Source organism: Schistocerca serialis, chromosome 9 (assembly GCF_023864345.2).
Source record: "Schistocerca serialis cubense isolate TAMUIC-IGC-003099 chromosome 9, iqSchSeri2.2, whole genome shotgun sequence".
Taxonomy (NCBI): domain Eukaryota; kingdom Metazoa; phylum Arthropoda; class Insecta; order Orthoptera; family Acrididae; genus Schistocerca; species Schistocerca serialis.
The window spans coordinates 366,420,706-366,446,012 of NC_064646.1; the positions used below are offsets into that span (position 1 = coordinate 366,420,706).

Genomic DNA, 25,307 nt, shown 5'->3' on the forward strand with positions numbered 1-25,307 from the left:
CCGAGAAGAGCATAGAAATCTATGATATTTGACGACTTTTACAAGAAGCTCGAACGTAGAATTGTATTACTTTAGTATGACAGAGGATAGTATCCTATGGCTAGAGAAATACAGGATAATGTCCGTGATAAAATTGATTATTCTGGCTACTCATTTCAATGCACTGTCTTTCGCGCCCACTTTTTTTTAAATTCATAAACTGCAGGAACAGTTCGACAAAATAAAACATTTTTACCTAGAGAATTTTTGCTAGAGAAAAGTCGGGAGAAACATACTAAGAATTTGGTTTCACTAGTGATCATACTCTAGTGTCATACGTTCCAGAAGAGAGTAAAACCGTGTTGTTACTTTCTATAATACCTCGTACATGAAATATAATTACTGGTGATGTTTCTAAGCCTGATCTAATAAAGTACTACAATGCGACAAAAGGTGGGATGCACTCATTAGATCAAATGTTGCTTATTTACTCCTGCAAAAGAAGAACAGGGAGATGCTGTCATTCTTTATGAAACCAGTTTAAGTATGAGAAGCTGCAGCATATGTGTATTTCTGAATAAAAATTTGGCATATCACCTCAAAAAGATTTTCCTTGCCTAACTTGCTGAAGATTTGGTTCAACCACATATCAAAAGAAGGCCAAAACAAGGAATTCAGAAATCTGTTCTTCATTGTATGGAAGATGTCGGGCATGAACTTCAAGGCTCCAGTGCGATCCTGAAGAACAATGCAGGAAATCTAGTAACTGCAGAAGAAACGTATTTAGTGAACATTCAGCCTCTTTTATGGTGCAAAAATTGATCTCTGTGGAAGCAAGACAGAAAACAGAACTTTTTCAGGAATAAAGTCTACCAGTATAATATAAAAATATATGGAAGATATAGAGGATCTTTTTGTAGAGTTTATCATTCAGTGAATTTTAGGAAAATAACCAATAAATTTTGCTATTTAAGGGGGGTAGGACGTCAGACGGGCCGACTTGGGGCAGGAGAGGAACCACATGACATTTTAATTTCCACTGTCTATACTTTTACAAATAAATTCATAAAACTTTGTCAGCATGACCAGGAAGGATTCAGAATTCACACTCTTAGCAGTGGAACTTCGAAATTAATATAGAAATAATTTTTTTACATGTGAAATTTCATCATTTTTTTCACTTATTAATGGCAGCATTTGTTGCTATAGATACACTTTTCTTCATAAGTAAGAGAGATCCTTCGATGAATTTTGCACAGCATACAAACCATACTTAAAGGTGTATGAAACTCTAGAATTTTCCAAATCTATTAAAAACTGTGGTAAAAATTGAGATAAATAAATATAAAATTTGTGTTTTTTTCTAATCATGAAGTTTAAAATATAACAGCTCATTCGTTTTTTCATAAATTAAATAAATTCTAGAGTTTCATACACCTGTGAGTATGGTATGTATGCTGTGCAAAATTCATCGAAGAATCTCTCTAGCTTATGAAGAAAAGTGTACCTATGGCAACAAATGCAGCCATTAGTAAGTGAAAAAATGATGAAATTTCGCACGTAAAAAAAATTATTTTGTTATATTTTCGAACTTCTACTGCAATGAGTATGAATCCTGAATCCTTCCTGGTGATGCTGACAAAGTTTTATGAATTTATTTGTAAAAGTATAGACACTGGAAATTAAAATGTCCTGAGATGCCTCTCATGCTCCAAGTCGGTTTGTTTGACGTCCTACCCCCCTTAAATGTCTATAATGATATTAATGAAACAATTTTCAAATGGTATTTATTCATATTTTCATTGTTGTCTTAGTGAAGAACTAACATTAAGAAAAATGAACATTGGAGACTCACATCAGATGTCTGTTCTAGGGTTAAGGAAGCGTAAAGACACCTGGGAGGTAGTTCTGACGGTGCACTTGATAATGGAAGGAAAAACAAGACACGTTCAAAGGATTTGTCGACCTAGAGAAAGCGTTCGACGTTGTGAAATGGCGCAAATGTTCGAAAATCTGTTAATGTAGCGATTTTTCATTTCTGTACAGCATATTAACTGTTTTATGAGTTACTTGTGAGTATCTTACACTAACAGTATAAAACAAGAAGGAGCGGGAGTGATCAAGCAAGGAAGCGTGCAGAAATAGACTGTGAGAAAGAGAACAGGTGTTGTAATTTAGTAGAAGACTGGTAAACACGGGAGAAAAACAAAGGTTGTTGTTGTTGTGTGGGGCTCTGAGTTCCCTATGGCTGTTGTGTGGGCGGCGAGGCGAGAAGGCGGAGAGAGAGAGAGAGAGAGAGAGAGAGAGAGCGCAACGTGACAGGCGGCCCAGTGCCAACCCATGACGCGCGCAATAGCTAGATACGTCACAGACATTGGCGAGCTGTGAAAGCTGCCGATCGATGCCGAGGTTAGCCGAAGCGCTGGACGCGCTACTCAGAAATAGCTGCGCTTGGACGTATCGCGGGCAGTGCGCGCGAATTTGTGGTGAAACTGGGCTGCGAATTGCGGTCACAACAACAACATGTGTTAAATGTGTACCTTTACTCTTCTACCGTCAAGGTACCGTGCAAACACATACACATTGCAGGCTTCTATCATTTCCTTACCAGGCTCCTTTTGCAGTGGCTTCATACAGTGGAATGGCAGCAATTGGCAGTTTGTTTAATATTAATGGCGAGGACAATGTGATCGTTTGTAATATTCTCCTGTACGCTTCCTCACATTCATGCCCCGTCTATGATAATCTCGACCAGCTGAATACAGACCAAGCACATCGCAAACTTTTTACGTGTGCCTGCATAACTTTTGCTTCCTTCCTAGTGAGATTAAATTTTGGTAGCTGATAGAATGTCACACGACATTCTATGATCTAACTTCCCGTCATCCAGTAAGCTACGAGAAATTATAATTTAATTTTTTCTTATTTAGTAGTTACGGATTTGTGACCCTACTGGCTTTCTTACTTTGGAATATTTGGATTGTTGGAGTACGCTGTTCGTAGTTTTCAACATGATACATTTCTTTTCTGACCGAAGATCGACGCGTAATTTTTGTTGTGATTCATCTTTCTATGAGTGTAATCGTAACATTTATACAGTAGTAATCTCGTGTTGACCTCGAGGTCATTGGAGAAATGTATGTGTCTTAATTACTCTAGGATAACCATTAAAACCTAAAATAATTATTATGGCCAAAACTAGAGATACAAATATAGCCACCAAAATATCATCATTTACCATTTGTTTCGAAGCTGTATTTCTAAGAATGTAACAGGAAACAGTAAATAAGTTCTCCAATGAAGGTCGCTGTGCTATGCACTCTCACCGTTGGCTATATACAGTGTCAATAGCTTTAGGTAAGAAAACCAAAAAACAGAACTCGTTGAACATCGTCGTCTCCTTGAGAGCGATTCAGAGGGTCGTGTTCATTTTGGCTACATTTTCTTAATGGTGATAAACGAGGGAGGGAGTTCAAATGGATTTGGTTTGTAGTATTTATGTGTCGGAGATGAAGAGACTTAAACGGAAAGGACTGTCGTGGATAGCTGATTCAAACCAGTCTTAGGACTGAAGACAACAAGTATCGGAAACTAACGGAAGAACACCTCCGGAAGCCCTCATAAGAAATTGTCTGCGGCCATTATGCTCTTGATGTTACTGTAATATCTCTTTAATGAGAAAACAGCGCCTATCTTAGAAACTCTCCTAGGATTTTCGCTTGTAGGTAGACACTTTCGCATCTGTTCTCTATGATTACCCGCCGTTGTCATCTTAGTTATCTACTCTACTCTCATTTTAAACAGGAAAAGAATTAAATCTGTCTATAGCGTAATTTTCTTATTTCCACACAAAAAACATGTTGCTCCAGGCGTCTTGCCACTACATGTTTTCCCCTATATATTAGGACATACGTCTGTTCTAAGTTTCGTTTAGATTTTTGTACGCAATAAACTTAACTTTCGCTATTCCCGCACTTTGCATTTACGAGTACTTGGAGTGTCATATTCTTACATTATTTTTATCCAGATATTAAATCACATACAACCTAAGTTTCATTGAAATTACTCCAAAAGTGCTTGAGTTATGCTGTACATGTCATAACCACCAGCAGAGTTTACATGACCTCAGGAAAATACCCAATCTGAGTAGTACCTCGAAAACTTTGGATTCGACACAAATATCGTTCGTTTTCTACTATTTTTTAATGTCATCCCCTTCAGAGGTCCGCGCTACGCCTAAGAATGGGCGGAATATATTTTTCCAACAGTACACTTTTTCCAGAAAATTTGTCGTAAGTGTAGCAAATTTTTTCAAATTTCTGCAGGTGCTACATGGTACTGCTTACATGTTATCACTTTCCCCTCTCCCACCACAGATATGGGGGCTGGTCCTGTACTTGACTCCTGGCAGTAAGTCGCGTCTGTGTCAAGCTTGGATGACATTGTTCAATGGTTCCTGAGCTAGGCTAGAAAATCCCCTTACCCCATTCCCACCCAACCTCATACACAGGCATACAACCACACACTCAGTTCCCCAACTAAAATATTGTCACATTAAAAAAATTAAAATATCTAAGGTCTTCTAAAATCGAAAATAATTACTTGTAACTGATCTACTATGTCATATTCAGTGGCATACCAATGCCTTGGCATACGATACATGAAACTGGATTATAGTTGTATTGGAGCAACTGTTGTTAAAATACAGGTAAAATAATAGTAAGCAGCTAAATGACCATAGAACACATTGTGGCAGGCTGGTTTTTAGGAGCAAAAGCAGGGTGAGAAGGCCATCAAAGGAAGGGCCAATATGCCATAGGACAATACTTTATATGGAGGAGCGTTAAAATTAATATTAGGATGAAGGAACATGTGGCCTGGACCACTGGCGTCAAAGACTGCAACTTCTTGTTCCTCAACCTTAATTACTACTTCTACTGCTAGTAGTAGGGTACGAGCGGTATCAGTGCAATTTTGATAACAAATTGATATAATTGATATACGAATTCATTAAATCACTCAATTACTTACCCCCAAATCGCGCCCACCCCTACCCCCATATGAGGTCACATGTTTTTGTCAGAATGAATGTGGGTCCCAGGTCCTCCTCCCCCCATCCCACTCCCTCGCCTAAACTACTGGCAGGAGTTTCGAATTTTGGCGGAAATTTCGAATTTTGGTGGGAATTTCTTTGTCCTGGGGTTCTGCTGACGTCCCAACCCACCCCTACCAGGGAATTGGTGGGATATTACAAATGGCAATGCTCCATCCAGGAATTACATTCTGATCCTCCTCGATGGTTAGCCCAAGTGCACCCTCCTAACACAATAATACCACCAGAGGCGCCTGGAATTGGCGGGAAATTAAAAATGGTGGTACTCTTTACTGGACGTGAACCCTGGTTCTCGACAGAAAGCCCAAGTGCATCCAGCAACACATGGAAACTGCACAGGTACAGGACAGGAAAGTTAGGTCATTGTACTTCATTTATTTTGGTTGGGAAATTCACCTCCAGATTGGTCCTAATTACGTAATTAATCATTCAACTGACGAGATGCTGGTGTCAGAGAGCAGCTCAGTTCGTCTGTTATCTGTAAGCATCCTGCTGAGGACTGTATCTAGCGCTGTTTGACATCAGAGTTCGATACAGACACCTGATCGACAATCACCATGCGCCCAGGTAATCATAGCAATACTCGTAAATGCTGACATAACTGATGGAAAAATGCACGACTGTTCTAGTTCTAGACTTTGTAAATGTCATGGAAAAAAACAGCACTCACAATGAACGGTTCATAATGCAACAAATGTACTCGGGAAAATCGTCGTCCCAAAAGACTGCAGAGGAGGCTGTAGTTGAACATGCATTCTCCCCGATGGGCACTCACAAACTAACCAACTTGGAGGCAGTGTTGCCCCCCTTCCACCCCACATCCCTCCCTGCCTTCCTTTCCTCACCAAAGGTAGGGATAGAAGCCTATCCTATCTTGCTGCTACTGGTCCACAAGGAGCTCCTTCTGGTGGCAATGATATATTGTCATGCAATCTGATAAACATATTTCTCACATAGACTGTACCCCTCTGGAACAAATCTATGTATTTCTGGGGAACGCTCCAGATCGCTTTTTCAAATGGCCAGTTGCTACAGCAGCGCCATGCTTTGCAATCTACCGCCCTTATAGTGTAGCATGAGCTGGCCACAGTTGCTGATCGCCTTGAGGCAACAGTCCTTCACCAACAGAAAAGCATGTGTAGTCAGCTAAACAATAGTTGATAAATGGATGGCCACCTCAAGTGCAACTTGTTCATATGAAATATAGCGACACAGCCCCATCCCATCACGCCACCCCCATGGTCATGGGGTACATTTGTGGTGTCTACCGAACATGGTCTGGGGAATACACCAATGCCCCCAATAGGTCTGTCGTTCTGCGACGGAGAACACACTTTCCTGCAATCTGTTAAACGTATTTCTCAGAAAGACTAGACCTCTATGGAAGAACAAAGAAATTCCGGAGAACAGAGATGGCTTTTTCAAAAGTTGGCTGCTTGAAAGACAGGAAGCCCTCCGCCTCAAGCGACCACAGATCCCAGAGCATCCTCACACCGCAGTGTTTTCAGGACAATCTGTCCCACGAGCACGTGGGTGGGTGGTAAGCGTTATCGACGCCGACAAAAGCTACACATACAATAGAGTGCGAAACCAGCGTCCTTCAGACAAAACCATGATACATGACGGCTGCCTTGACTGTGGGTTGTTTGTCTAAAAGAACAGCTGCTACTTCCTACAGATGTCGGCCACCGCCCCCTAGTAGCTCAGCCAGCATGTGCCCGCCATTCTGAGCACTGCATCATAACATTTATATTTAACATCAGCACGTCTCCTAGAATCAAGCAACTATTAAAAAAGGAAAACAGAATCGTGACGATAAAACATGTCCTCTTTCCACGAAAAGAGGCCCAGTCTATTTTCTTTTAGTTTTATGTGCAAAACCGGTATAGTTTTTAATTCAACTGCTGGATATAATTCGCATCTCATTATTTTGCAACATCCAACAAAGTGCACCGCCGCCGATTTCAGACGATCAGCAGACACATGTCCACCCTACATAAAATTTTAGAAAGGACTTCGACTATTTTGATACAAAAATAACGGTGGTCTACAGAATATCCTCGCTATTTCGAAACCATCATTGAAGTAAAGAAAAATTGTTTTGTACACTATAGCACGTCCCGTTTTAGCAATGCAATGCTGTATCTTACTAACATTTACGAAAAAAATCGTGAGAGCTTGGTTTGCCCACTGTCGGTGGGAGATAGAAATTTCGTTAGAAGATATTGCCGCAATGAAAAAAAAACCATGTTGAGAATGATTCCAGACTAATTAATTAAACTGATCGTGAGAGTCACTTTGCACAATGAATAATTTTTTCATCATTTGGATTACACTCACCAGGTAGGTCAAATGGCAACCCATGGAGGGAAAGACGATGTTCTTTTCTAGGAACACTATTGAGAACCAACATATGAAGCTGACCATAGAGGGATTCTATAGCCCACAACATAAATTTTTCACATAAGGAAACCTATCTGCTAAGGGTAACTCCGCCAACCGTATATAATGTGAAAGGCCAGCGCCAAACAAAGCTTTCCCCTGAAACTTGAGGTAGTAGAAAACATAGTACGGGCGGTTGCAGTGGTGTTTCGTCTTGGGAAAATTAGGAAGACTCCACATCATGCAGGGCATTGATGAGGGATGAGGATTTTGCTACTGCATTGCGACACATCTCCAAACTACATACAGGTACTGTAGTCTGGAGGACATCTGAGTCCCTCAGGGTGCATTCATGTCTATCACCCAAAAATTCTCTCCCATCTCGTTATTTTGTACCATCCAACAGAGTAAAAATACAAACTATAAGAACTTCGCTAACGTCATCCAGTAGAGAAATGTCTCCCTTCTCCACTGTTACGGTGTGCATATGTAACACTAGTCTACTCTCCTCCTCCAGAAAACAGAAATTTAGTGATTTTGCTCAGTACACTTTTCAAGGTTTTTGTCTCTAATTTTATGTATTCTCAGTCAGTTTCCATACTTGTACTAGGTTTTCACGATTTCATGTAATTCATGCTGTTCCTCAATTTTTATGAAACTCGAAATTTACAGATTTTATGTAATTCTACATATTTTTTTACAGTTTTTCGTATGTATATAGTCATATTGCTGACATACGCATGAGCTGTTTGATTTTCTAAGAGAATATTTGCGCATCTTATACATCAACCTACTAAAAAGTCCTGCCTCCTCCCCGATGATCCACGTGAATGCATTTTGTATAGAACGGTCACGAAAAGTATAGTAACAGCCGCTTCATACCAATATGAAACTGAAGACTCGATTTATGTCCAAGATGTGACAGAGAAATGGAGTACATCGCATCCATCTTCGTTCGTCTAGATGAGGGTGCCGAAACAGGTTTTCCATTGATGGATCTGATTCATTATCATACATACGTTGGAAACCCTCTGACGACTGTGGTATGGAGACATTTGCTGGTAACGATCGTAGGTAGATAGTGCTCTAAGTCACACAAACACACACACACACACACACACACACACACACACACACACACACACACACACACACGATCGGAGGTTATACCACACAACTCATACACCCCGAGAGAACAATGAAAAAAAAATGGTGAAACACGTGAAAGTAGCATCAGTCAACATCTCCCTCTTCCTAGAACGCATCATAAATCTACCACTAAATCATACCTCGCTACAACCCCTCTCAACCGATCACTCCATCCTCATTGCATCATCCTTTAACGCAGATCCATGTCAGTTTAGAGGCAGATGGCTCTTTTTCTTCCAGGAAAGCAGTCAACAGCCTATCATTATTACCTGGATAGACATACAGTAGGATGTTGTTCAAAAATGCCAGACAGTGTTTGTATGATTTTTGTTAGCTCACACCGCATGGCTTGATTGGTGGAGAACACACACAAGCACATTGTAAATACAGTTTGTTAGGTTTTAAAACACCTAAACAGTCATGCACAGGGTCAAACAAGCCATTCACTCTGTAGTTGTTTATTGCAGTCACCCCAGCTGGTAATACAACCCTCTTTGGTAACTTTATAAAATTTATAAAGCTGTTGCCGATATCTTTGGGGGTCACAGCTGGGCTTGTGGTCCAACATCCGTAAATTTATTACTCTGCATTAGGCGGTCAGCGTTAAGCATTCTGTCTCCATCTTACCGCTGTCTGGTTCCTCATTTCATGTTATCTTTTTCTCGTATTACGCTTGCTGTCGCGTCATCGTTCCCATGCAGAAGAATTATCCTGCACCGAGCAGAAAACATGCAAGAACCCACTCATTCCCCTAAATTCCTTCCACATGTGGCATATTTTCCCTCAATTTATATGTATTTTTTCGTAATTTTACCGATTTTGTGTCACTTATACCCGTAGTATGATGACATCACTTCTTGCCACATACACTATGTGATCAAAAGTATCCGGACACCTGGCTGAAAATGACTTACAAGTTCGTGTCGCCCTCCATCGGTAATGCTGGAATTCAGTATGATGTTGGCCCACCCTTAGCCTTGACGACAGCTTCCATTCTCGCAGGCATACGTTCAATCAGGTGCTGAAAGGTTTCTTGGGAATGGCAGCCCATTCTTCACTGAGTGCTGCACCGAGGAGAGGTATCGATGTCGGTCAGAGAGGCCTGGGACGAAGTCGCCGTTCCAAAACATCCCAAAGGTGTTCTATATGATTCAGGTCAGGATTCTGTGCAGGCCAGTCCATCAAGGAATGTTATTGTCGTGTAACTACTCCACCACAGGCTGTGCATTATGAACAGATGCTAGATCATGTTGAAACATGCAATCACCCTCCCTGAATTGTTCTTCAACAATGGGAAGCAAGAAGGTGCTTAAAACATCAATGTAGGCCTGTTATGTGATAGTGCCACGCAAAAATACAAGGGGTGCAAGCCCCCTCCACGAAAAAACACGACTACACCATAACACCACCACCTCCAAATTTTGATGTTGGCAATACTCACGCTGGCAGATGACGTTCACCGGGAATTCGTCATACCCACGCCCTGCCATCGGATCGCCACATTGTGTACCGTGATTCGTCACTCCACACAACGTTTTCTCACTGTTCAATCGTCCAATGTTTATGCTTCTTAAACCAAGCGAGGCGTCGTTTGTCTTTTACCGGTGTGATGTGTGGCTTACGTGCAGCCGCTCGACCATGAAATCCAAGTTTCTTCACCTCCTGCCACACTGTCATAGTACTTGAAATTGATCCTGAGGCGGTTTGAAATTGCTGAGTAACAGTCTGGATAGATGTCGTCTGCCTATTACACATTACGACCCTCTTCAACTGTCGGTGGTCTCTGTCAATCAACAAACGAGATCGGCCTGGACGCTTTTGTGCTGTACGTGTCGCTTCATGTTTCCACTTCACTATCGCATCGGAAACAGTGGATCTAGGGATGTTTAGAAGTCTAGAAATCTCGCGCACAGACGTATGACACAAGTGACCTGTCCACGTTCGAAGTCCGTGAGTTCCACAGAGCACTCCAACCTGCTCTCTCACTATTTCGTGGATATGGAGTACCTGGCAGTAGGTGGCAGCACAATGCACCTAATATGAAAAACGTATGTTTTTGGGGGTCTCTGGATACTTTTGATCACACAGTGTATTCTAAAATTGTTATTACAGTTGTCAACAACTAGTGTAGATGCCCTATTTTTCTGGTCAGATCGCATACTATAGCACTGTTCTCGAATGCATCCAGTCATGGACAACCATATATTCTACAGCTGCAGTGCGTTTTCTCTGTTTTCTGGATGTCTGTGGCTGTTCATGTGTTGCAGATGGCTCCCATGACCCATTTCTCCCACTGTGAATCCAACTTCGGACATAGAACACATCTCCGGACATAGAACACATCTCCAGGCGTAACGAGTGGTGGACCCACCTTCGCACCCTATCTAAGATGTGACGAATTTGGATACATCTCTGAATATCGCTCTGGATATAGCACATGGCAGATTCATTTTCAAACCATATCCCAGATGTGGCATGTTGTGGACCCACACTCATACATCGTTCCAGATATATCGCGTGGTGGATCCACGCTCAAGCACTAACTCAGGTCTCCTCCAAGGCAAGGGAACCATCTGCAATACATGTATAGACACAGACATCCAGAAAATAGAGCAAACGTACTGCAGCTGTAGAACATATGATTGGCCGTGACTGGATGCATTCGAGAACGCTCTATACTGTGCTGCTTGACCAGAAAATTACTGCGTTTGCAGTAGATGTTGACAACTGTACTGCATTTACTAGCAATTTTGGAATATGTGGCAAGAATTAGTGTCACGGTCCTATGGGCAGAAGTGACACAAAATTGATAAAATTACGAAAAACACGTATAAATCGAGGGAAAATACGCCAAAATGTGGGGGAAATTGAGCAGTTACAAGGTGCAGAGGGACTGCCTATAAAACAGCATTGGAGTTTCAGCTGTACGAGACCTTTCACAGACAGGTTCGAAGAAGGTGACTTGTTTCGAGGTATGAGAGTGCCACGAATATGATTCAGCAGTGGCTGTAATCATTTAAAGATGTCTCTACATAATCCAAATGCAAATATGTGATTGAATAGATAAACTTGATTCTAAATCGCAGATAGCAATTGTACTAGAGAGCGTAACACTATCAGCGACTCTTGTGTGTGCCTGTAGACCGATGACTGCTTTTTATGCAGAGTGACGGTAACACAGCCGTTATGATTGTGTTTTTAATAGCGCGGTCCTTATGTGAAATATATTCTGTGGCCTACAGAACCTCTCTGTGGTTAGCTTCAAATGTTGGTGGGATCTGGGACCCCTGTGCAGGCTGATGAAAACACATGACGTCATCTAGAGTAATTTGCATTTCAATTTGGTATCAAAATTGCGCTGATACCCCAGTACCCTGCTACTGCCGCTGACCCACAATTCGTCTCTCAAAAGCGAGTTCCCTGCGTGTTCATGATGATAAATCTTTCCATAGAATGTTCCTGAGAAGCACCTTTAGCTGCTGCATCTACGGTCTAATTTTGTTAACTCTCGCGTAGCTTGTTTCTTAAGGAACTTGCCTCTACAGTCAGAAAGAGTCCTAGATGTTCTATGTGGTATACGGTCAGGATACCTTATATGACAACATTCAGCAGTGTTAAATCACCAGGGACCGATCCGGAAACCGTCGATGTACCTAGTTTGTAAAGTAAATTCAGTTGAAAAACTATTTCAAGCAATTTCTTTATCTGTCTAGCAGTCAGAGAGAGACTAGAGAACCATGTGTGTTGTCCTGCACATATTACAGCATATAGAAAAAGAACACTCCTAGGCCTTTTTTTTTTTAAACTGAGAAACTCTGTAGAGGCAGACTTGCGTAGTTTTAGTCAATATGTGATTTATCATGCAACATGTAGCACCGGATCTTTTCATGACTACAATGTCAAAAATGCAGACTGCACCACTCATTTCTAAAATTAGGATATAAATTTTATTTTAACAACAAATGTTTTAATTGCTTCGAAATTGCTCTGTAACATTCGTCGCGTCCCACCATTATGTTTCTCCAATCAACAGACGGTCCACTGTCAGTGTTGTCTTCAGTTCTCACACCACGAGACACGCCAGAGGGATTTTACAGTTGAATCAAGGACACTGGCGGCCGGTTAACCGATCGGTTCGCCCACACCGTCACCTGGTAAGTTCCCACACCTACCAGGGATCAAGTCGGCTGCTCTCCAAGACCTGTACGGGCGTTCTGTAAGCGTGTCTCCGACTTTGGCAACGAAATCGTGTCTTGGGAGTGAAGTTATATGGTTTTCCCGTATGCGGTCGAAAGACATCGTGCAGTGGCGTTCGTCCCTGAGGCGTCCGGAGTGCGGTTTGTGGCTGGGAGCGGAACAATGAAACGCGGCCATCATATCGGCGACTTGTAAAAAAGAACTAACAATGAAAGCGCTTGGCTGCAGGAAAGCTTTTTACTCAGCGTCTTTCCTGGTTGAAGCTAAACAACTTTTGAGATGTTATCGCTGTGATATTAAAGAATCCAATTTCAGACCCATGTAAACGGTAAAAAACGGGAAACATTACACACACACACACACACACACACACACACACACACACACACACACACACACACACGCACGCACACACACAAGCAACGCAAGGTAGTTATGAAGATGGTTCAAATGGCTCTGAGCACTATGGGACTTAACATCTATGGTCATCAGTCCCCTAGAACTTAGAACTACTTTAACCTAAGGACATCACACAACACCCAGTCATCACGAGGCAGAGAAAATCCCTGACCCCGCCGGGAATCGAAGTTATGAAGAAACTGGTACACAAGTCTGAAGTGCTAAATGGTGCACTGACTTCCTCGTACTTATTTCCAAGGCCGGTCCTAGCTCGTTTCTTTTCGCCTAAAACTGAAACGCCATCTGTCACACAGTCCGAGCAACCGGCCCGCAGACATCGATGGCTGAGATAATAGACTCGCTCGCATACGTGAGTGGCACTCTTCAGTCGCTGTCCTGTAATCTTGATTTAGGTTTTCTGTAGCTTTCACAAATCATCTTGTGTGAATATTAGAATAGTAATGTAAATTCGTGTGGCACTGGGTGTCCCTCAAAATGCGTGTTCAACCGGGTGATTGTAAGCTCTTTCAGCTGGAAGACGCTACTCCATTAGTGCTAGCGGGGGAAGGGGCCTGCAGTTTAACGTGGAATCCGAACCACGTGACATTCCTGGCAAATCACTGAGAATTCAAGGCAGGAGTCAAATTAAAAAAAATTCCAAAGCCTAACCGGAATTCGATCTCACGACCTTACGGTCATCTTGTTTGCACTTGATCGCTGATCACCACGCCAAAAAATATTGGATTGATTTGTTCCAGCAGGAGGAGACAGATTATCTTCTCCAATCTCATGCCGTTGAGAGCTACTGTTCCGTCGCTAACCACCGCAGTATTTTTCTCTCCTCTATGTACGCAACTGTGTTTGGTCTGCAGGGTTAACTTTCGGCCTTCCGCACTTTTAGCCACGAAACCTGTGTGCGAGTTAAGAGACGAGAGGCAGGAGCGAACACTTGTAACAATACGACATGCAACAAACTTTGTGAGCAGTTAAGTACAACATGTTTTTGGAAAGGTTAAGGGAAGGCTTTTGTAGAGTCTCATGCACTGGAGAAATAAGAAGGGTACAGCTGGACCTGGCACAACTTGATTACGGAAGTTGTTTAAGGAAGGCAAACTTTCAGTACTAATCAAAATTAAAATGACAGTAATAAAACCAGAATGTTTATACGCAGCCGTACACCTGATTTTCGAGGACAATAGAAATGCGATACATGGACAATAAAAATAGGAAAATTCCAAGAAAAGTATTGGGGCAATGAATCACAGCAGTATGCATCGTAACGGGAGTAATGAAGAGCTGTCAAGAAAACTCACATAGAACTGTATCCATGAGGAAACGTGGACTGATGTTTTACGGACATCTGATTCGGATTAATGAAAGCAGGATATGCAAGAGAATTTTTGAACAGCTGGAAAAAAAAGTCTCATTGGTACGTGAAACACCAAAGAATCAGAATTTATCTGAACGAGACGAAGACTGAAGAACGTGAAATTTAGAATAGAATTACATTACTAAAGTACGTTGTAGGTAACCATCTCCAGAGAGAACTAAAAAAGAAAACGGGAGCAAAATGGTTAGAAGCTCGAAAACCACAGCACTCTGATCGAATGAAGAGGTACTGGAAAAACCAGAAGTGAAAATAGAGAAATGTGGATTTTTAGAAGGATGCTAAGGTATTTATGGACTAAAAGTGTAAAAATCTATCGCAGACGAAAATACGGTAATGTCGGATGTCATGAGAGCAGAAGACTCACTACGAAAATAATAATACTCAGAGGACAGCAGATGAGAGTCGAAGATGAAATCCCAGGAGAAGGTGGATGGATGACATCAGTGACAGTACTGTACGTTCTAGGAAGAACCGAGGAACAACACAGCGTTCAGGAATTTTTGGAGACACTTCGCTCACCATCTCAGCAGAAATCGGAAACGATCAGCTGAATCCTACCTTCATGAACCAAAACTCAAGACCACCTGCTTTATAGCCTGTCAGTACGTCTTTTGGAACACAAAACAGCCTACGTATGCGTGGAATGTATTCGACCAAGCCCTTCCAAGTTTTCCAAAGGTATGCATCGGCAGATGTCTATGCGCAGGTTCAAAATGGTTCAAATGGCTCTGAGCAGTATGGGACTTAACTTTTAAGGTCATCAGTCCCCTAGAACTTAGAACTACTTAAACCTAACTAACCTAAGGACATCACACACATCCATGCCCGAGGCAGGATTCGAACCTGCTACCGTAGCGGTCTGGCAGTTCCAGACTGTAGCGCCTAGAACCGCACGGCCACCCCGGTCGGCCTACGCTTAGGCCTCGCAGTTTGTATATGTAACGGAACGGTTTGTAGCCTTCGCCTGGCACCAGATAGCGTTCTAGATGTGTTCTACAGGATGCAGATCAGGCGAATTTGTTGACCTAAGTCCACTATAACGCTACTCAAACCACTATAGCACGATTCTGACTTTGTGACATGGGCAGTTATGGAACAGTGGAGGTAACCTGTAGTAGTGTTCACGTACTACGTGCCTGTCATAGTACTTTCCATTACTTCCACGTAATCCACGGAAACTCCGAGGCGTAATACTACCCCCACCAGTTTTCGTCCGTGGCGGGATACAAGTTTCGAGCAACCGTTTGCGCGGATGTCGGCGTATCCGGACATCACCATCGATCTGGTATACAAAGACACGTCATTCGTGCTACCAGTCTCGAAGATCCGGTGCTAAATGCAATTGTAATTGCGACATCGTTGTCAACATGGAGCATGTAGGGGTCTTCTGGTGCGGAGCCTCATTTCAATAATGTTGCCTGAACGATGTGCTGCGAAATATTTGTGCCTGTAGCAGCGTTGCACTCTGCCATCAGATCTGCCTGTTTCAAGAGCAGGTGAGCTCCCGACCTCCACTTTCCGTGATGAGACGAGAAAGACCAACACCTTGTTGCCTACATGTTGTTTCACTATCCTTCAAACACATCCGAAGAGGCCGGCCGGGGTGGCCGAGCGGTTCTAGGCGCTACAGTCTGGAACCGCGCGACCACTGCGGTCGCAGGTTCAAATCCTGCCTCGGGCATGGATGTGTGTGATGACCTTAGGTCAGTTAGGTTTAAGTAGTTCTAAGTTCTAGAGGACTGATCACCTTAGAAGTTAAGTCCCATAGTGCTCAGAGCAATTTGAACCGTTTGAGCCACATCCGAAGAAGGACAGATCATAATAATCTGCCATTTGTCGAAGTCGCATCTGTCAGTGGATTTCCACATTTGCAATCCGTATTGTAGCTAGAAACATTCCCCATTGGTCTCTGCTCCGCTTATGTGCTTTTCTGACAGCGTCACGTGACCGCGTCGCCAGGCGGCATCCAGTCTCGCAGTAGAACAGCGGCCATAATGTTTTGACCTGTCAATGTAGAACAACAACATAACTTTCAGTATCTTATCTCGAGGCCATGATGAATCTGAACGGAAGTTCAAATGGCTCTGAGCACTATGGGACTTAACTTCTAAGGTCATCAGTCCCCCAGAAATTAGAATTACGAGGGCAGTTCAATAAGTAATGCAACGCATTTTTTTTCTCGGCCGATTTTGGTTGAAAAAACCGGAAATTTCTTGTGGAATATTTTCAAACATTCCCGCTTCGTCTCGTATAGTTTCATTGACTCCCAACAGGTGGCAGCGCTGTACGGAGCTGTTAAAATGGCGTCTGTAACGGATGTGCGTTGCAAACAACGGGCAGTGATCGAGTTTCTTTTGGCGGAAAACCAGGGCATCTCAGATATTCATAGGCGCTTGCAGAATGTCTACGGTGATCTGGCAGTGGACAAAATCACGGTGAGTCGTTGGGCAAAGCGTGTGTCATCATCGCGGCAAGGTCAAGCAAGACTGTCTGATCTCCCGCGTGCGGGCCAGCCGTGCACAGCTGTGACTCCTGCAATGGCGGAGCGTGCGAACACACTCGTTCGAGATGATCGACGGATCACCATCAAACAACTCAGTGCTCAACTTGACATCTCTGTTGGTAGTGCTGTCACAATTGTTCACCAGTTGGGATATTCAAAGGTTTGTTCCCGCTGGGTCCCTCATTGTCTAACCGAACACCATAAAGAGCAAAGGAGAACCATCTGTGCGGAATTGCTTGCTCGTCATGTGGCTGAGGGTGACAATTTCTTGTCAAAGATTGTTACAGGCGATGAAACATGGGCTCATCACTTCGAACCTGAAACAAAACGGCAATCAATGGAGTGGCGCCACACCCACTCCCCTACCAAGAAAAAGTTTAAAGCCATACCCTCAGCCGGTAAAGTCATGGTTATAGTTTTCTGGGACGCTGAAGGGGTTATTCTGTTCGATGTCCTTCCCCATGGTCAAACGATCAACTCTGAAGTGTATTGTGCTACTCTTCAGAAATTTAAGAAACGACCTCAGCGTGTTTGTAAGCACAAAAATCTGAACGAACTTCTCCTTCTTCATGACAACGCAAGACCTCACACAAGTCTTCGCACCCGAGAGGAGCTCACAAAACTTCAGTGGACTGTTCGTCCTCATGCACCCTACAGCCCCGATCTCGCACCGTCGGATTTCCATATGTTTGGCCCAATGAAGGACGCAATCCGTGGGAGGCACTACGCGGATGATGAAGAAGTTATTGATGCAGTACGACGTTGGCTCCGACATCGACCAGTGGAATGGTACCGTGCAGGCATACAGGCCCTCATTTCAAGGTGGCGTAAGGCCGTAGCATTGAATGGAGATTACGTTGAAAAATAGTGTTGTGTAGCTAAAAGATTGGGGAATAACCTGGTGTATTTCAATGCTGAATAAAACAACCCCTGATTCAGAAAAAAAATGTGTTGCATTACTTATTGAACTGCCCTCGTACTTAAACATAACTAACCTAAGGACATCACACACATCCATGCCCGAGGCAGGATTCGAACCTGCGACCGTAGCCGTCGCGCGGTTCCAGACTGTAGCGCCTAGAACCTCTCGGCCACTCCGGCCGGCTGAACGGAAGTACGGAATACTTTATACAGCTTGTGATAGAAATGTTACGACAAACTTGGAGCGGCTGTAGAACGTGTCTTGGGAAACAAATCGAGGATAAGAACCCGTTTCCAAATGTCATCCAACGACGCTTCAGAGCGTCTAAAGTTATGGCGCTCGCGCCTGCCACTAGCCCACGCCGATGACGCAGAAGCGACTTTCTACGCTGACGGACCGTAGGTGGAATGTCTCGCAATGTTGTTTGTTATTTAGTGACTGCAGCTGATTACCACGACTGCCAGTGGAAAAGTGGAGCTAGCTTCTGCATAGACAGACTTTGTGTCCTATGAATGTGTCGATAATATCCTCTCGTGGACGACGGTTTCGAAGACTGGCTTCCATCTGCTGTTTATTTTTCTGCTGTAGACCAAGAAACATTGGAGATTTAAGATGATTTCCGGAGAAAAATAAATTGCAGATGGAAACCCATGTCCAAAACCTTTATACACTGTGGGAACAAGGCATATCATTAAGAGACAAGGCCTTTGTACGCAGCAGCTAATTCCACCACCTCCACAGGCGATCGTGGCAATCAGTCACGATTTGTCAGTAACAAAAAACATTGCGAGACATTTTGCTCATTGTCCGTCAGGCGTACAATGCCACTTTTGCTGTCAATGTCGTGGCCTAGTGGCAGGCGACAATGCCTGTAACTTCGACGCTCTGTAGCATCGTTGGATGACGTTTCAGGATGCGGGGTCCTGTTCTTGATTTGTTCCTCAAGACATCCTCTAAAACCCCTTCAAGTTTATATTAAAAATGAAGAAATTCCTCCAGCTATATTTAAGGTGTCGATTTTATTTTGGCAACTAGTTTCAACGTTGTAACAATGTCATCTTCAGGCCCATACACTTGTGGACGTCAACTGCGTGCGGCTGATACTAGAAGTCAGTGGTGGTACATGGACGTGCTCCATGTGGAAGGTGGGTAGCAACTCACCCACCTTCCACATGGAGGACGTCGATATCTCAGTGTATGGGCCTGAAGATGACATTGTTACAACGTTGAAACTAGTTGCCAAAATAAAATCGACACCTTAAATACAGCTGGAGGAATTTCTTCATTTTTAATATAAATTTATACCAGCTGATTTCCCACTGTCCTCCATTTCAACTATGGATGTACGAAGAATCGTCGAAGTTTGTCGCAATATTTCTGGGACCCCCTGTACTTTTTGTTTCTTTTAGGTGCCTATTTCACTTTAATTACGGGCACTAGATGGGTTCCAGTAGAGACTATAACATGTTAGTTTGCTACCTTGTCGCGTTGTGGCCTTTCCCAACAAACTAGAGCATTGTTTCTCCTTGTAACTGTTTAGAGAAATAAGATGAATGTGCAAACTTCGCGCAACAAATGCCCCCTGACAGTCGGGTTACAGTAATGTCAAAGTTCATAGCTTTCACGGGCTGTGTGAAGGCCGACTGTTGACAAAAAGGAGTGAATTAGCGTTTTCTCATTATGTAGGCACGCAACCTTGAAACAAATAATCAGTGTAACGCAACGCAATAAAATTTGGCCTGAATATACTCTCGAACAGGATGTTGAGAGTATCCTGTTCCCTTGCACGGCCAACGGTTACTTATCGGACAGAAACTTAGACGATGAAAGGGAAATACGAACAACGAAAGGGCATTTTGAGGAAAAGTCCTGCTAAACATTTATGGGCTTGTGAGAGAGGCGAAGGGTTGGAGAGTGAGGTATAACCATGAAATTCAAAAGTGTATACAAAGGAAAAATATAATGAAATTTATTAAATCTCAAAGAAAACGCAGGTTAGGACACACTGAGAGGTTGACAGATGACAAGATACCCAAACGAATAATCCAAAGCGGATTGCATTCTACCAGAAGAAAAGCTAGCTGGCTGAACAAAGTATTGTCTGACCTTACCAGGGTGGAGATCCGAGGACGTAAGAGTAAAAGAGAGATAGGAGATACGTGGAGGAAAATTTTTGAGAAGGCCAAGTCCAACTAGAGCTGTCGTTCCAAAGAGGAAGAAGAAGAAGAAGAAGAAGAAGAAGAAGGAGACGAATGATCTACGTGTTATAGAGCGTCTTTTTGTATTTTGACCCTCGCAAGCAGTATATACAGGGGGAGGCAGCTAAGAACAGGTCACGCTAAGTACAACGTCTGAAAAAAAGGGGAGAGAGAGAGAGAGAGAGAGAGAGAGAGAGAGAGAGAGAGAGAGTACAGCATTCGGAAGGGGAGGAAGAAACGAAAAACTTCACGATCTGACAGGTGTTTGGAATTACTCCAGTGATTACAAAATCGAGTCACTTTTATCAATTCCTGTAGGAGCCGAATCACTGGGATGGATATCGGAGCAGATCCCATATGTGTTCTAACGGGGACAGATCTGGAGCTCTTGCTGACCACGAGAGGACCTCAGCATGACGCAGACAGTTCATGGAGACAGGTGCCAAGTGTGGACGAGCAGGGTCCCGTTGAAAAATGGCACTACGATATACAGTCACATGGAAGGTAACACATGATGACGCGGGATGCCAGTGGACTTCCGTTGTGCTGTCCGAGTTCCCTATCACTACCAGCCGTGAACTGAAGTCATACCTGATGGTTCCCTCCCGTCGTGAGGCCAGAGGTAACCTAGCTGTGCCTCTCTAAAACAGTGAACAACGGGCCCTCTCGCCAGACTGCACGGTACTCGCCGACGGCGGTCACTGGGGTAGGGCACAACCGTAATTAATCGCTGTATACAGTGCGACGCCGTGTATCTGCAGTCCATTCTTCTTGGTGACGGCATCACCCCAAAAGTAGCCTTTTGTACAGCGGTACTAATGACTACCCTAGGCATGGGACAGTAACTCCCTAGTGTGGCTGCAGCTGCTCTCCGACAAATGGTTCGGGAGGACACAGGATGGCGCAGGCAGTCCATTACTTGTTCTTGGATTGAAGTCGCAAAAGTAAAAGGGGTTCCGATGTGCCGCCTGCGCAGTAGGGCGATTCTTTCCTTGTGTTGGTTAGACGTGGTCGGCAGTAACGTTGACAACGAGTATGCTATCCGTCACGTCCTCACGCAGGCCACCACTGGGCCACTGCGATATCCGAACGCCCCACATATCCGATATTGCACTATTCGACCAATCGGCGAAATGAAGAGCCACAAGTAGGTTCCTTCCGAATTATGTGAAGGGCTTATAATGCTGTCTCACACAAGTAAGCGTTGTCTCCACGTCCTTCACTGTGACCGCTCTACATCTGATGCTGTTGACGTCTCTTATACACCCCACAATGACAGCAAACAACATGAATACATATTGGTGGCCGTTCTGCCTGTCAGCTCTAATCACTGGCATACCTGTCAATGGTGAGTATGTGTACGAAGTTAGGTTGACATCGTACCACATCGTGCGGATATTTCACTTATGTTCTCAGGTTGTGCGTCCAGAAGCGGTTTTCACTAAGTTTCAGTGCACAATGAAGCAAATTTTCTGACATACGCAAGTAATTTTTAAAACTTACAGCTCCCAACTTACCACACTGTCTTTGTGTAGATGCAGCTATCTACTTCTATCTATAACACCGGAGAGAGCCTCTGATGAAGACCTCTACGACAGAGCAAGTGTGAAACTTCATCAAATAAGTGTCAGAAAGAAAATACGCAGCACCCTCAAGGACGAGGATCATTGTAGGAGTATATGATAACAAATTGAAACCAAGTGAAACGTACGCCGCAGTGAAGGACGTCCAAACAGTCACATCACTGCGCAGTATAGCTCCACTGGGTGGCAACGCAGGCTTGTATTCTCGCGTGCAAACGATCATAAAGGTGGTGAACGACATCCTGGGATAGACTGTCCCAATCACCCCGCGCCTTTTGTCGCAATCCAGCAGCGGTTCTTGCAAGTCTTGGAGAACGAGTAAGTGTCCGATTCATCATGTCCCATACACGCTCACTTAGTGTGAAATCCGGTGATCTTCATGGCCAGGGAAGTTACTGTACACGACGAAGACCACGTTGCGCTCCCCAGCTGTCTGTGGACGTGCAACATCCTGCAGAGAGAGCGCATCACCTTCCTGTCGAAGAAATAGCAGTGTAATGAACACACGTTACGTTACCCTACAGAAACAACAAATATGACGACGAGTTTAATTCATGTCGTCCTCCCTACCTCCACCCCCACCCCCACCCCGTTCTCAGTCCCAAACATAAGACCTGGGATAGAACCTGTATGTAGTGGGCGGATGCACTCAACGATAGAGCTTCCCATAGATCCACAGTGCTAGATCTCTGAATATTGATTTGATCATACAGAGCACATTTAACTGTTCGCCATATTGTTTTCTCATATTTTAGACACTGAGCCAGTGAAAGTTGCAAGTACAGTTTCAACGTGAAGGCAATGTGGAAAATAGAAGTGTAAACATACTGCGCGCACATCCACCCACACACGCATGCACACACACACACACACACACACACACACACACACACACACACACACACACACGCGCGCGCACACACACACACACACACACACACACACACACACACACACACATCTCTCAGATTGAGTAAAATAATGTAAACCATAGCAGAGTAAGCTTTCGGGCGTAATTTTCAATGTAAATTAGTTTTCTAAACTAAATTTTCAATATATCTGACATTGACAACATTAGAGAAAGCGGTCGTAAGCAGATAATAAAATGTAAAATTATAAAAATTTTAAAATCTTTCTGTAAAACTGCTTAACACTTTCAAAATTTATTGTCTTAATCGCATTTAACATCATAATTATTTACAAATTGATGACCAGTTTCAGTGGCTTAACCACCATCTTCAGTGCATTATAAGCGCACTCGCAATATACAAGACCGTTGCATCGTCCACAACTTTCTTATTTTAAAACTCCAGATAAAATCAGCTATGTACAGCCACGTTGTCTATGACAGCAATTGAAACTAAGAGTCTGTACAGCGTTGTAAAATTTTTTTTATTCATTGAAGATTACAGCCGAAGACCCAGATCCCAAATGCACTCTTTGCAAGTGCAGTACGGTAATCGGTAAAGAAGAAGTAGCACAGCAGAGGAACCTATGACGAGGTGGGTGCTGGCAATATGTGTAGACCGATCCTTGAGTGCGTGTCTGAGATATGAACCGAATGTGAACTCCCACGACACTCAGTTCAATTTCGTAAGTAGCGCGGGATACTGAGGCGGTCATCACTTAGTTTTCATGGCGCTTGGTGTATATTTTTATGGCAGCTGTAGAAACAATGCTCTCTCGGTCAAATGAAAATGCCAACTAATGGCCTGCTAAACACAACATTTCCCGCAGTCGAAACCAACGATGCTTGACCTTCTGTCGGATATCCCGTTACCTAGACCACAAGCTGTATCTACAGAAACTTTTTATTTCTTCGCTTGGCCTTCTAGTCGGTGAAAGCAATTTACTTCACACTTCGAAGACTGTAGTTCCTATACAAATAGACTTCGCGGCAGGCTGGGCGTAGTACCTGTCTTTAATGGACAAGATGGTAAGTAAAACAACGCTGAAAAGTATTAAGCCGCCTCTGCACATTCACGCTAACAGGTGGCGGTCTGCTAAGTACAAATGATTCAAATGACGGACAGCAGCTTCTGCTGATTATGACATGGCGTTTCATGGTAACAATACAGTCTGCTTACACTCCTGGCGACGTGGTGCGTGTTTGCAACTAAATGTAAGGCTCTTTTGTACCGACGCAGTTACTAGAAAAAGGACTCACACGCATCAGCACCAAGATACGGCACAAAAAAGCACATTATTTAGTTACACTGACGGACCACATCTGTAAGAGCACAGTAGCAACTAAGAACCGACAGAAAACTTAATTAAAATGCTCTTATATGTTAATTTGGGTTATCTCGATTTCTTGTTGATTGTGTGACTTTACCTTAACTGATGGAAACCAGTGCATAAAGGAGACCCGAAACTGGAAAACACATGAAACTGTATTTTAAATTAAAAAACTCCTGAATTACCTAGAGAGGAACAATCAAAAGGAACTTCACACGCCCATTTTTTTTTTTTAACGATGAACTACACGGCTGCAGGTGTTCGACGAAATCGTATATCCACAAACTTAATGTGTTGTAGGGCCTCACGTGACGTCCAGAGTGGCCGAAATGCTTGTGAGGAACATCTTCAGTTATATTAATGCGGTGTTTGTAGCAATATCCGCAAAAAAGACTGCAAGTGAGAGGATTCGAACCAGCATCACGGGTCACTGAACGTTTCCCTACACTATACAACAATGAATCAATAACAGGAATATCCGGCGATTCTAAAGAGCACGGAATATGATTTATTTCACGCTTATGGTTATCAAGCCGTGTCGGATAGTTACAGCGTTGTGGGGGATATCATCGTTCTGAAAAAGCAGTCACTGCTTGAAACACTGGATGCGCCACTCAGTAACCATGGTCATTTAAAATGGTTACGTAATGATTCCCTGCTTAGGTTTGAATCTAAGATGTATTATTTTCCCATAAATTGAAGACACTAGACACTTTAACATATATAATATGTAGAATATCAGTCAGCGCTGTTGTTTTTGTGTTGTCGTCGTCTTCGGTTCCGCAGCTGGTTTAATGCAGATCTCCAAGTTACTCCGTGTATGCCGTTTCATTTCTGCGTCGCTACTGCAGCATACTTCTATACGAGACTGCTTACTGTTCTCAAGCCTTTGTCTCCCTCTAGAATTCATACTCTTCTCTCCCGTCGAGAAGTGCCACAAATTTCTTTTTTTCCATTTCGATTCAGCACCTCTTCCACCCAGTCTGCAGCAGTCTTACGTAGTACCAAATTTCGAAAGCTTACATTCCCTTCTTGTCAGAACTGTCTCATTCGCGTTTACTTTACGAACGAGGCAACGAGGCTTCGCTCCATATACATACCTTCACAAAGGACTACCAAACACTTAAATTTATAAGCCACACTTAAATTTATAATCCATGTTAACAAATTTCAGTTTTTCAGAAAGGCTGTTTTGACTATAGACAGTCTGCACTTTGTCTCGTCTACTTCAGCCGTCGTAAGTTTTTTTGCTGG

At 43.2% G+C, this 25,307-nt stretch overlaps 1 protein-coding gene across 1 annotated transcript in view; it reads left to right on the forward strand.

Annotated features, from left to right (window-relative positions):
• The first annotated feature begins 2,442 nt into the window (after positions 1-2,442).
• Positions 2,443-25,307, forward strand: part of LOC126419091 (aquaporin-like) — a 355,970-nt gene continuing 333,105 nt past the window's right edge. The window contains exon 1 of the mRNA XM_050086188.1: positions 2,443-2,540. The gene's annotated coding sequence lies outside the window, so the exon portion shown is untranslated. The remainder of the gene's footprint in view (positions 2,541-25,307) is intronic.